This window comes from Lepidochelys kempii, chromosome 17, assembly GCF_965140285.1.
Source record: "Lepidochelys kempii isolate rLepKem1 chromosome 17, rLepKem1.hap1, whole genome shotgun sequence".
Taxonomy (NCBI): Eukaryota; Metazoa; Chordata; order Testudines; family Cheloniidae; genus Lepidochelys; species Lepidochelys kempii.
In genome coordinates, this window is record NC_136396.1 from 7,554,609 (window position 1) to 7,567,886 (window position 13,278).

A 13,278-nucleotide genomic window follows, 5' to 3' on the forward strand; every position below is an offset into this window, starting at 1 on the left:
GAGGGAGGCACTGGACTAGCAGATCTTGATTCAGTTCCTGGCTCTGTCACTGACTAGCTCTGTGACCGCAGGCAAGTCACTTAATTTTTCTGTGTCTCAGTTCCCCAAGATCACAGTAAATGATGACAGTACTTCTCTATCTTACAGGGGTGCAATGGGGATACGTTCATTAACGTATGCGTGGCCCTGTGATACTGTGGTGATGGGTGTATGAGCAAATGGAAAGGTAAATCTGCAGTATGAGAGAGCATCAGTGGTAGGCAGATTATGTGGTCTCAGTCACTTTGGCTTTCCATGAAATCCCATGTGCCCTGTCCCAACTTATTTCCATATTGAAGGGCACATTTCAAACAGCGCATCGCACGTCTGTAGTGCGAGTACTCCCCATTATTGAGGTCAATGGGAGTCATGCAGTTAAACCCACAGCACCGCTCTCTAATCTTGGCCCTGGAGTGTCCAGATTTGCTTGGATTTTTTTAACCAGTAGAAGGCCCCAATTTGTCATTGATACTTTGTCCCCACGCAGCTGGGTCATCCTGGTCACGCAGCATAACATTTGCTGCTATTGTTACCACTCTGCCACCTCCACTGCCATGCAGTGATCTGTAACTAGCCGTACCTAGCTGTTTCTCTTTAACTGTTGGCCTTCTGCCCTCTGGACCATTCATGTACAGGGAATGTTCCATAATTAGTGGAACTTCAGCATGGGAAAATGCCATTATTCCTGCCTAATAGCAGGAGTGAGGCCTTCGAAGGGACCTCAGTTCATGCTGAAGTATCTCCCCACATACTGTGACAGAGAGTCTCCAAGCCATATAATTTCAAGGGGAATTGGGCACCTAAAATCCTTTGGGCATCTTTAAAAATCTCACCCTCCCATTCCTCTGCCTGCATCAACCCCCACTTTCTGGCCATGAAATAGAGACAGAGCATTCGAGGGCTTGAGATTTACTTCCACGCACTGCAGCTGGTGGTAGACACATTTTGCTGGAGCCCAACAATCTTCCATCCCCTACCAGCACTGTAGGAGCAAGGCCATCGTAGTTGAGGATTTGTCCAGTGAAAGCCAAGCAGAGTGTGTATTTCACCCTCCCAGCATTGTTGCTATGTCACGGGGTGATATTCCATCTTTGGAAAGGGATGAATAATAAACAGTCAGTGTCTTCGCCACTATTGCTGTTTTCATGACAATCCTGTTCCAATGCAGGGCCTGGGGCTGGAATATGCGTAAAGTATCACCATCAGTAGAGAGCCCTGCCTGGGCCTCCCAACTCACAAGATATTTGCAGGATTTAAAAAAAAAAAAAAGGGGGGGGGAAATGAAACAGCATTTTGATCTCTGGGGGAGGGAAAAAAGCTCCCATTATACCATACATATGTAAAAGAAAATTCATCTTCGAAGGAGTCTCTAAACCTTATGTTAAGAAAAATGCCTGGAATTAAGTTCCTAAAAAGCTACAAAAGCTGAACGGAAATATTAGCAGGGCTTGAAATGAGAATTTTTTTTCTTTTTTTCAGGCACTGATCTACTGATGGATTAGCTGGAAATCAGCAGTAAGTGATCTGTGCAATTTTTTTTTTTTTTTTTTTTTAAGAAATATGCATTTGTTGAAGTTTAAATTGCAGGCAGAAACTAGCTTTGTGGATCAGGTCTGTCTGTCTCAGGACTGATACTGAATTTCAGTTTTGTTTTACTGTGGGTCATCTTCCTGCAAGCCATGGCTACAGTTTTCCCAGAGAAATCTGAGTACAGTTTCCACTGAGCTAGGGCTGAAAAGGAAAAACCCCTATTGTTCTTGGAGTGGATTCGAAATGGTCAAAGGCATAAGATGGATCTGATTTTTAGAAATGAGACATCTCATCTGGCAGAAGACAAGTAAATTAAAAAAAAAAGAATATGTGGCTTTTGTTTTGTTTTTGGCTAGAAGTGTAGCAAAGTTTTTTTATCAAGATGCCATTTATCAGTGCTGCTACCACCTGACTTAACAGTAGGCATCCTGCCAATCATTTTATGGAAATAGGCAAGGACTTTAATGTTTGGATGCCCATCTGAATCGGCTCCTGTTCATGTCAGCAAATCTGATGTGAAAGCAAAGGTGCCCCTATGCAGTGTAGTTACCATCAAACATGTAAGTGTCAGCATTTTAAGGCAAGGAGCACAATGCGGCTGATAACCAATGTCACTGGTTTAACCTCTTTCAAAGACATTATATCATGCGGTATTTTCCTATTTCTTGTCTCTTTGGGATGTGCTATGCTAGAAACACTCCTTCAAATAATTATCGGTGCACCTGTATACATTACTAGGAGTCCCTCTTAGCCTATTCCACAGGTCTGACATATTCTTTAGTTTGGGATCTAATGTAGTCTTTTAAAACATTATTTTGAAATAGTGACTTTACAGGTTTAGACCAGCCTACAGCTGCCCTAGAGTCACATACAGCCTGGTCTTTTACTTTCATAGATTTCATAGATTCCAAGGCCAGAAGGGACCACTGTGATCATCTCGTCTGACCTCCTGTATAACACAGGCCAGAGACCTTCCACACACACAAATTCCTACCACTTATATTTTAGAAAAACATGCAGTCTTGATTTTAAAATTTCCAGTGATGGAGAATCCAGCATGATACTTGGTAAATTGTTCCAGTGGTTCATTACTCTGTGTTTTAATGCACCTTATTTCCAGTTTGAATTTGTCTAGTTGTAGGTTCCAGCCACGGGGTTATGTTCTGCCTTTCTCTGCTAGACTGAAGAGCCCATTATCAAGTATTTGTTCCCCATGTGGGTACTTACATACTGTAATCAAGTCACCCCTTAACCTTCTCTTTGTTAAGATAAATAGATTGAGCTCCTTGAGTCTATCACTGTAGGGCATGCTTTCTAATCCTTTAATCATTCTCATGGCTCTTCTCTGAACCCTCTCCAATTTATCAACATTCTTCTTGAATTGTGAGCACCAGAACTGGACACAGGATTGCAGCAGCAGTCACACCAGTGCTAAAATGACCTCTCTACACTTGTTCGAGATGCCCTTGTTTATGCATCCAAAGATTGCAGTCGTCCCTTTTGGCCACAGTGTCACACTGGGAGCTCACAATCGCTGATTGTCCACCACAACCCTCAAATCTTTATCATAGTCAACTGCTTCCCAAGATAGAGTCCCCATCCTGTAAGTAGGCCAACATTCTTTGTTCCTCAATGATACGTGTACATTTAGAGGCATTAAAATGCATATTGTTTGCTTGCAGCCAGCTTACCAAGCGATCCAGATCGCCCTGTCCTCTTCATTATTTACCATTCCCCCAATTTTTATGTCATCTCAAACTTTATCAGCAACGATTTTAAAAATGCTAAATAGCATAGGGCCAAGACCAGATCCCTGTTGGATCCTACTAGAAACGCATCCACTCAATGATGATTCCCCATTTATAACTGCATTTTGAGACCTATCTGTTGGTCCGCTTTCCATCCATTTAATGGGCACCATGTTAATATTATATTTTTCTAGCTTTTTAATCAAAATGTTGTGTGCTACCAAATCCTATGCCTTGCAGGAGTCTAAATATATTATATCAACACTATTACCTTTATCAGCCAAACTTGCAATCTCATCAAAAAAAGGTATCAAGTTAGTTTGACGGGATCTGTTTTCCATACGCCCATGTTTATGCATACTTACACGTTTCAGACACATTGGGCTTGTCTGGACAATAATATTTTGCTAGCTATGTGGAACTTTTCTGTGGCAGGTTTTTTTTATTTCAGAGTTAAGATGGTAGACCTCAATTTTTATATATAGTGATGACAGCTGCTGGTTTAGTCTTCATGTATGCTGAGCTTTTAGATTATCAAGGACACCTAGAGCTTGGAATTAGGTACTTTTCTGGTGTATAAACACAACCTAAATAAAGATATAGCTGGGAAAGCTGATTATAGCACCTACAGTCTTGACTTTAGTGGGGCTACTCATTTGTGTAAAGTTCAGCACAAAGAGTGCTCCATTGAATCGGGGGCTAAGCAAGTAACTTTTGTATAATATTCAGGTAGAAGCAACTTACAATCAAACTGATTTGAGTCATACTTGGTGTATCCAAAGCATGGGGGGGTGGGAATGGTAAGCATTCTTGTCGTTCAGGACTGTTAATTTGAATGTATAAATTGGGTGCGCAAATGAACTTCGGTTAGCCAGCCATGAACATCTCACCAACTCATTTTTTCTCTTTTTCAATGCTACAAAAAAAAATTATTCACCTATCCAATAAGAAACTGATATTTTGGCTGCTGAACTGACTTTTGTCTGTTGGTTGTTTTACAAATAGATTGACCGTAATGAATGTGACTCGATCTGTATATATCTTTTTTTTGCTCTTCATTTTATCATTATCAATATAGGTGAACTTTCCATACACTAGTTGTGACCTTTTAAAAACCTTTTTTGGGGGGAGGGGGGTGGGAACCTCTTATTGTTATCTGCATCATTACTTTGTTTAAAATCCCAACATAGTAACCATTCATTATAAAACCCTGACGGGCCCATTTCTTTTTCTGGGAGATTTTTGAAGGATTGGGATGGTGCTTGAAAGGTCATCTTTAGAAAGGATGGGGTAGTCTTCCTCATTTTTTTCCCTTTTGCTGTATAACCGAATTGGCTTCTGCGGTATACACTCGAAATGGTTGCTGATTTTGTTGTCTTGGTGATTTTTGCTTTTAAATTATAGTTAAGGACGACGAGAGTTTGAGATGAGCCTTTTTTTTTCCTTTACATGGCATAAGGCCCCGATTCATCAATCCATCTCTATTCAGCAATCTCTATGTGCTTATCCCCATTAACCTTGAGGGGGCTGACGCATATGCTTAAAGCTAAGCAGCTGTTCAAGTGCTTTGCTAAATAGGAATGAACATAATTTCATACTTACCTGCCGTGCTGAATTGGAGCCTATAGGAATGAATGTATAGTTAATGTCAGCTGATCACAGCACCTATATAAAATGGAGCATGAACACCCCAGTGTTTGAACTTGATCTGTAGTATAAGTCGCTCTATCTTGGGTTTAATTTCCCACCTGCTAAAATCTTACTGGTGAGTTAATTATAGATAAGCAGTTAGTTTATAGCGCTACTGCTTTGTACTTGTACATCACAGATTTATTTGTTTATGTATTTATATTTTCATTTCCCCCACCCCCAAAAAGGGGAGAATTAACAAACAAGACAGACAAAAAACAAATAAGGCAAGGAATGAAAAGGAGGCAGGGAGGAAAAAGGAGAGCAACATTGCAGTTTCCGTCAGCTAGGAATTAGAGCCTCCCTAATTTAGATTGCCTGTTCCAGCCCTGAAACAAAGGTTTGTGCTTATCCTTGAGCCCTCCCTAGCCAGCAGGGGAAGTGCTTTGCAAAATATTAAAAACTCTACTACTTTTAAGGCTGATTCAACGGAAAATTATATTTTGTTCACACTGGTCCCCATGTAGATAATCGTGCACGGGCCTTGACGAAACAGACTGGAGATGTGGGTCTCCCCACACAGATTTTGGGACTGTCTCAGGACTAGTCCTGTTGGCTAGAAGAAGGATTAATATGATCTAGCACCTTCCTTCCAAATGAAGGAACCTCTCCATAGATGACTGCGTTTCAAAAGGCCAAAGGCCTTGTTTGTGCTTCAAAGGGTTTGCCAGTATAGCTGTACTGGGAAATCCTCCTCATGGAGATACTGCGCAGTTCACTTTGTGAAATAAAGTAAACTCTTTTTTTGCTGGTGTAACTGTGTCTGCGTTATGGCTTTTGTCAGCATAGTTGATTTTTCACACCCAACCAATGTAGGTATGCTGACAAAACTTTTAAGTTTAGACCAGGCCTAAGTGACTTACTGAATGTTGCACAGTTGAAGAGCCAGGAACAGAACTTAGGAGTCCCAATGCACTGTTATGTTCTCTAACCACTAGGCAATGTCACCTCTCCAACTTGGCTTGGCCCCTGATGCTAGTCAATTCTCAGAAGAAACTTTGGAGGTATCGTCTAATGCCAAATGCATAAGTGTTGTTGCCTGCTGGGACCCCTGGGATGATCTTGATGGGGCAAAGCTCAGCCCCTTTCAAGCCAATCTAAATTTTTCTGGGCCCTACCAGTCTTGACCACAGTGTGTGTGTAATGGAATGTAGAAAAACTAGCATCATTAATCTCCTCGACTGTAGCCTGGGCTTTTCAGTTGAGTGGATTCCCTTGTGGGAGAGGGGTATGGAGTTTAGCTGTGTGTTTTCCCAGCAGCATGTCATTTCCCACCTTTCTCTGTGTCTTCTAAACCATTTGCTTTAATGTGTGGAATCAAGCTGGGTATAGATCAGGTATCTTTTTCCATTATATAGCAGGATTTTAATCTAGCAGGTACCTTCATGGGACGATCTAGGACAGATGGGTTATCATTTCAACAAATTAAGCAATCGACCTGGATGTACTTCATCGAGGTCTCTTTCAACTTGTTGCTATTAACTTGTATAAGATTCCCCCTTGTGTATTGTAGTCCAGGGCTTTTTGTGGAGGAGAGGGGGAGGGAGAGATCATCCTAACCTAAAACAAGGAATGTTTGTCTTGGTTTATCAGCAGGAACTGCTCTGACCAGCAAGGAAGTTCAGCAGTGCTTCTCTAGAGCATTGCAAGGTGTATTCTCTGGCAGCAGCCAGACTTGTGCAGCTGTTGACACTAGAAGTGATTAACACCGGTAGGACAGTGAGAGGGAAATAAATAACATCCTAATCTCTAGCGCCATCATTCCTTTGATGAGAACAAAAAATATGAAGACTGAAAGATCAAAATAACTGTATTAGAGCATGAAAAGGGAAACGCTCTTTTAACAACCGCTGTTCAGAAATATCTCCTTAGATCTGACATGCTGTAATATATTTGTACCACAGATATATATTAGGGGGTAAAGCTGGTGATTAATTTGCTTTACCTTTTCAGAGCATATACATAAAAACCCACATTAGTAGAATTAGCATTTTACCTATCTTTGAAAATTTTTGCTTTGAAATGTATAAAGTCGTGTCGGTTTAATCTTTCTCTGAAGGATATGGTTTTTTTCCTACCACGCTCACCCCCCACCTCTGCCCTGGTTCATGTGAGTGGTGTAGGCAGAGATGTTCTGGGTTTTGTCTCTAATTACTGCATCACCACCCTCGAGGATGTTGCTTTAGCTGCTGCCCATGTTCACCCCTCTTGACTCATAATTGTTGTTGAAGCTTCTGAGACTAGAGATCAAAGTATTCGTGACATTCATGTTCCTGTCAATGGTCTTATCATTAAAGAAGCAACTGTATTTCGAGAGACATTTCCTCCTCTTTGGAGCACAAGTCAAACTTGGCTCACTTTTTTTCCCCATTTGTGGCACTGCTGTAAGGATGTCCCGGTGCATAAAGCCTCATGCATGATAGACTCTGGTGCAATGGGGCAAGAATCCATGCTTATGCTTCCTCCTTATGCCAAAATAATACACAGTGCTACTCAACTGGGGATTTAACAAAACTGTCAGAATTAAAAATGCTGTTGAAAATTAAAAAAAAAAAATCCTTCCCCCATCTGAGTTGAAATTCCTTGCATGACCAAAACGGAAAGGACTTTGAAACAGAAATTTTCTTTTCACCATGTATGCTGTTTGCTTACTGCATTTCATTCCACTTAGCAGGGAAAGCCTGGATAGCTAACGTGCTCTGGCTGTTGCTCGTTACACCCAGCACAGTCACGGTTTGCTTTTTGTCTCTTGTCATAGACTGAGGTAATGAGTTCTGTGGGGCAGGGGGATTGTCTTTCTTTTCATGTGTGCGCCTAGCACAATGGGACACGATGCCCACCTGGGTCCTTTAGGTGATACCAATAAATAAGAATAAGGCAAGTGGGCTAGTCAGTTCCTTTTACTTGGCCTTCTTCCCTTGCTTGGCACATTGTGTTTCGGTTTCCAGCACTACAAGGAAATTTTTGACAATTTGCTTTTTAAAAATTTTTTCCCATCCATTTAAAAAACAACCAAAACATCTCTTTTGAATTAAGTGCTATAAATTAGCCTCCTCCCTATTTGTTAAAGCAGCCTAAAGTTGGGACTTAAATTACAGGTAAAGGGACAGTGTCAGTAATTTAAGTGCCACTTTATTTTGGAAAACAGATCACACGTTCATTATCTAACGTTGTGCTAGGCACTGTGCATGCACAAAAGAAAGTCCCAGCCCTGAACAGCTTACAATCGCAGGACTTCATGCGCTTGTTCCTATCAATATGGTAACCTGGCACTTCAGTTGTCTTGGAACTTTATGGCCACAGTGGGGATAGAACTCTCATATTCCCTGCTCCAGACACACAATCCCCTATCATGTGAGCTAAAGAAGAATCTTCTTTTGCTGTCAGCAGTGAATAGCAAAAAAGCACTAAACCCCTACTGTCAGTGTTAGCCATGTCACTACAACACTGAGGCAGCTGATGGTGCGTTGAGACTTTTACAACAGCATATGTAGAACCTCAAAAGGTTTCTCTATTCCTCCATATTAATGATTTTCCATATAGACATGTATATAAGATAATTGCAATAGGCACCGTTACAAATGTATGTTTATTCTACTCCTCTCATTACCTTTGCAATATTCCACATACTTAAACTGTTCCGTTGTTTTTTCTTATTTTAACTACTGCATTTGGTCCAATTTTTCATAGTTGCCACTAGGCCTAGGCTCTGGGATAGCCAGGTGATGATGCATGAGAAGTAACTAAGCTAGATGAAGTATATGGAAGGGATGGACCGTGTAGAGTCTCACACAGTCAGATGTGTGTATACAAAGGGGTTTCTTTTTACTTCAGTTTTATGTAATTATTTATTTTTAGAGTGAGTTTGGTGCTTGTGAAAGTGCCGGATGAACAGTCTTGGGGACTGAGATCCTCTGTTTGTCTGCAGTCCTGATTGAGAAGGGGATGGTGTCAATTCAAGCATTCCCCAAGCTTGCTGCCCCTGACCAACATGTCTCAGCCCTAAGCTGGAGAGGCCAGTTTTAAGTGTGAGAAAGTAATTCCTCCTTACAGTTCTTGGCCTCCCTGTTGTGGTTGTTACCGCTGGTATTTGTAGTGGTGGCTTTGAGATGAGGAAACCTGTCCATTACAATACATTACACAGCCATCAAACACGGTAATGACATCCAGTCTTGACCAGCATGGACTGCATTTGAACCAGCAGCCTAGACAGGCAAGGCTGTCTCTCTCTTTTCCTGAGGGGACTTTCTGACTCAGGATATCAAGTCTTTCCACTTTAATTGTGGTATTATATGAAATGATTGCTGGTTGGTAATAATCCCCACACACACTATGTCAACAGTACATGTTACAAACACACACGCACACAATAAAATTGAGCTCACAACGTAGTCTGTACTGTCCAGGTTAAGGGGAAGGTGACTATCTGCTCACTCTATGATTGTATAGTTTCTTTATCCCAGCCAAGTCTAAGGTTGTTGTGTGGAAGTTTGAGAGTGTGTGTGTGTGTATGCATGAGAGAGAGAGAGAGAGAGAGAGAGAACTCACCCCTTTAAGAAAAATGGGGGAGGAGAGGCAGAAAGGAAAAAGATTAATGATTTAATAGATTAAAAGCACTAGGCTTAAACGTATGGAATCAAGCTCTAACTTTCTCCCCTACATGAAATGATTCTTGTAATTCAAACTCATTCCCTACTGTATGGCCATCTAGTGTGACAAACTCAGCACCACCTAATTTGACACAGTTTGCAGTTTATGCTCAGGCAGCAGATCCCTTGGTCTTTGAGAGCGTAAATTACCAATCCCCCCCAGTGGGTGTTTCCTTCAGATCAGTGGCCATCACAGCTTCCCGCATAAGTGCACCACGCTTACCAACTCACTGGAGCTCCTGAGTGCAGAAATCCATAGAGATCACACCAAGAAAAGGAGAAAAGCATTTTAAGAAAGATGTGGAGTTCACTTGAAAAAGTCCTCTCCCTTCCCATGCATTTTCCTGTCACAGGTTGCTTTTGAATGTTTCATGATTATTTTTGCATGCCATCTCTAACACTCCTTGGAAACAGTATCTCGTGCACCGGTCAAAAGCTAAGAGAACTGATTTTCTTTATTTTATTTATGCACTTAGCATAAGAACTTGGAAAAGATCTTTGTCCTGCCTTAATTCCTTTTCTGGAGGTATGTGTGGAATGGGGTATGAGTGGAATTATCTGAACCTTAAATCCATTATTTCTCTGCCAAGGAATGAGCGTGGGAATGACAATTCAAGTACAAATTTCTATTAGAAGGCTCCATACTTAAGGAATATGATCGTTGCTATTTATTATTTGTATTGTGCCATTGTACTTATGTACGAGTCTCTCCTTATTGCTGCATGGATAGTGGACTTCATGATCATTTAGATAGGTTTCAGAGTAACAGCCATGTTAGTCTGTATTCGCAAAAAGAAAAGGAGTACTTGTGGCACCTTAGAGACTAACCAATTTATTTGAGCATAAGCTTTCGTGAGCTACAGCTCACTTCATCGGATGCATACTGTGGAAAATATAGAAGATGTTTTTATACACACAAACCATGAAAAAATAGTGAGCCGAGCTGGTCAGCTACACGCTGATAACACGTTACAGTTGAGCCTTTTAGATACATACAGGAAGGTAAAAAGAAAAGGAGTACTTGCGAAAGCTTATGCTCAGATAAATTTGTTAGTCTCTAAGGTGCCACAAGTACTCCTTTTCTTTTTGCAGATACAGACTAACACGGCTGCTACTCTGTAACCTATCTAAATGATCATGAAGTCCACTATCCGTGCTGCAATAAGGAGAGACTCGTACATAAGTACAATGGCACAATGCAAATAATAAATAGCAACGATCATATTCCTTAAGTATGGAGCCTTCTAATAGAGATGGTGGCTGTCACTCCTCTGGTGAAGTAGGGCACTTGGGTTCTAATGGTGCCACCCAGATGCATTGCACTGAATTAATTCAGGTCCTTTACCTGAGATGCTTAACCTTTAGCAGCATTTGGAGCTTCCTGCCTGGAGACTGGATCCCATCGAGTCACTTTTACTGAGCCATCTCCTTAGTGGAATGTCCGTAAAAAGATTAAAATGATGTCTGTGTTGGGAACGAGCTCTGGTAGAGCTGGGAAAGAGTTGTGATGGTCTATTGGTCCAAATGGATTTTTCTTGCAATTTTATTGCACATCAGTAGTGATGGGACAAATTTCTATTTCCACTGCAGGGATGTGGTACTTCGCAGTTTTCACCCACAGATTTCAGATGGCTTGAGGGGAGGGGGTTGAACTTGGGATCCATATTTCTCAGCTGACATGCCCTTTCACTATAATGACTCAAACCAAAACCCTGGAGTCAAACAGCCCTGCTCTTCAGCGTGTTAGAAATCTGCCCATCGATATAAAACCAAGTTCTGTTATAAAGTTAGTGACATTATATTCTCCGCCTTACTTTTGGTCACCTTCCCATGTGGGGTCCTGTTTAAGCTTGCTGGGGCAGAGGCCATGCCTTTCTCTGTCTTCTGTGAAGCAGCGACCATGCTTTTGGGAACAACAAAATAATACACCAGTTGTGAGGGTGTGCATAAAACACAATTGACACTTTCAAGGCCGTGGACTGGAAAGCCTCCTTGGCAAAGTGTCTCTATAGGGTGTGTCAAAGCCTTTACTCACTCTCTATCCCTGAGTCCTTCCAAATCCTCTTGGCGAGTGTGTGAGAGATGCTAACAGGAGGAGAAAGTGGAGGAAGCTCTCCTGTTTCCTAAACCATCCTCAGCAGCACTGGAGCATCCTGCCACATCAACTTCCTGATGAGTTTCTCTCACAGAGTCCTCGGATTTGGGAGCAGGGAAAGAACTTTATAAAATTCTCCACGACCAGTCGAGCGGAACCTATTTTCTCTCACAATGCAATTAACGGCACCAACATTTACAAAATATGATTACAAGCGCTTTGGTTAAGTAGAGGAAAGTATATTAGATAGCAGCGAGGGGTTGATCTTAATGTGCATTTTTTCGAGAGACTTGCATTTTCTTTGTGCAAATAAAGAGGCCCTAAATTCTCCATAGGCACTAAAATCAATGCAGTGGAACCATGATAACAAACACAGGCTCCACTTTTTGCTACATCCCCCAATTAATTAAGCCTTTCACGGGCATGTAATTAGGAACATTAGCAAGTCATAAAATTGCCGTGAGTCTCTAAATTATGTGCTGGCCCTCAGCAATTTGTTTTTAATTCCTTTTGAAGACAATGGCACTGCGGGGCCCCATAGATCTTCATAGCAGCCTACTGTTTACTTCTTTATGGCTCTGTGAAGATCTAACTGTTTTCTACTGCTCCCAGATGCACCCCACTATTTTCTTGTGCGTTTTCATTACCTGGGTTAGATTTAAAGGGGGAAAAAGCATACTCGTGCCAGACTGCCTTATATCCCTGCCCCAACAGTCCCTAGTCAAGATGCAGTATCAAAAAGCGGGGGGGCGGAGGGGTTCATTTGGCGTCTGCGCTGCTAACCAAAAAGCAGCCGTCGCCACAATTTAAGCTCTTCTGTGTAGGCTTTTGTGGAGCAAAAATAAATAAATAAATAAAACATTTCAGGGGAAGGATTATTTCCCTGTTATTGTGATTTACTCCTCCTCGATGAAAGTGTCTCTTTCCCAGCTGAGGTGCGGAAAAACATCTCTGTGATCTCCGGGTTCAGAACAGGAGGAAGAAGTAAATAATGGGAGCAAATTGTTTTTCCTTCCAAATATCCTGAGTCATTTACAGCCAGTGGATCGGCATAATAATATTGGGCCGTGAGATCCAAGAGCAGAATTATTTCCGGATTGAAATATATAACGTGTTGGCTCTTTTTTATTACCCCCGTTTGCTTGGTTGTATGAGAAGCAAATGCTCTATTGTGAATGAATGTGCAGTCCTCTCTCCCTCTGTTCTGTGGCTTGTCCAGTCCAACTTCTGCACTGGCCAGAACCGGTGTTGTCTCAAAGCCGGCCTCAAGACAGCTTTGATGGTGTGCGGTCAATTATGCTTGACTGTGCTTTGTTGGCCTAAGTTGCCAATTGTTAGCCACCAAGCTTTCTTGTTCCTGGGATACCAAATCTTATTAATTAACATCACTGAATAATAAAACAGGTTTAATAATAATACCGAGAGAGAGTAATAAAAGAGGCAACTTGTCATCCACTGTGCACAACAGCCCAAGGAAGTAATGAACTATATGGAACACAGGTAGGGAGGTGGGGAGGAGAACCTCTAT

General features: G+C 41.6%; 1 long non-coding RNA gene across 1 annotated transcript in view; it reads left to right on the plus strand.

The window, feature by feature from the left end:
- The first annotated feature begins 1,523 nt into the window (after positions 1–1,523).
- The window catches only part of LOC140899512 (uncharacterized), a 116,042-nt gene continuing 104,287 nt past the window's right edge, over positions 1,524–13,278 (plus strand). Inside the window, exon 1 of the long non-coding RNA XR_012155358.2 lies at positions 1,524–1,554. This is a non-coding gene — a long non-coding RNA (uncharacterized LOC140899512). The remainder of the gene's footprint in view (positions 1,555–13,278) is intronic.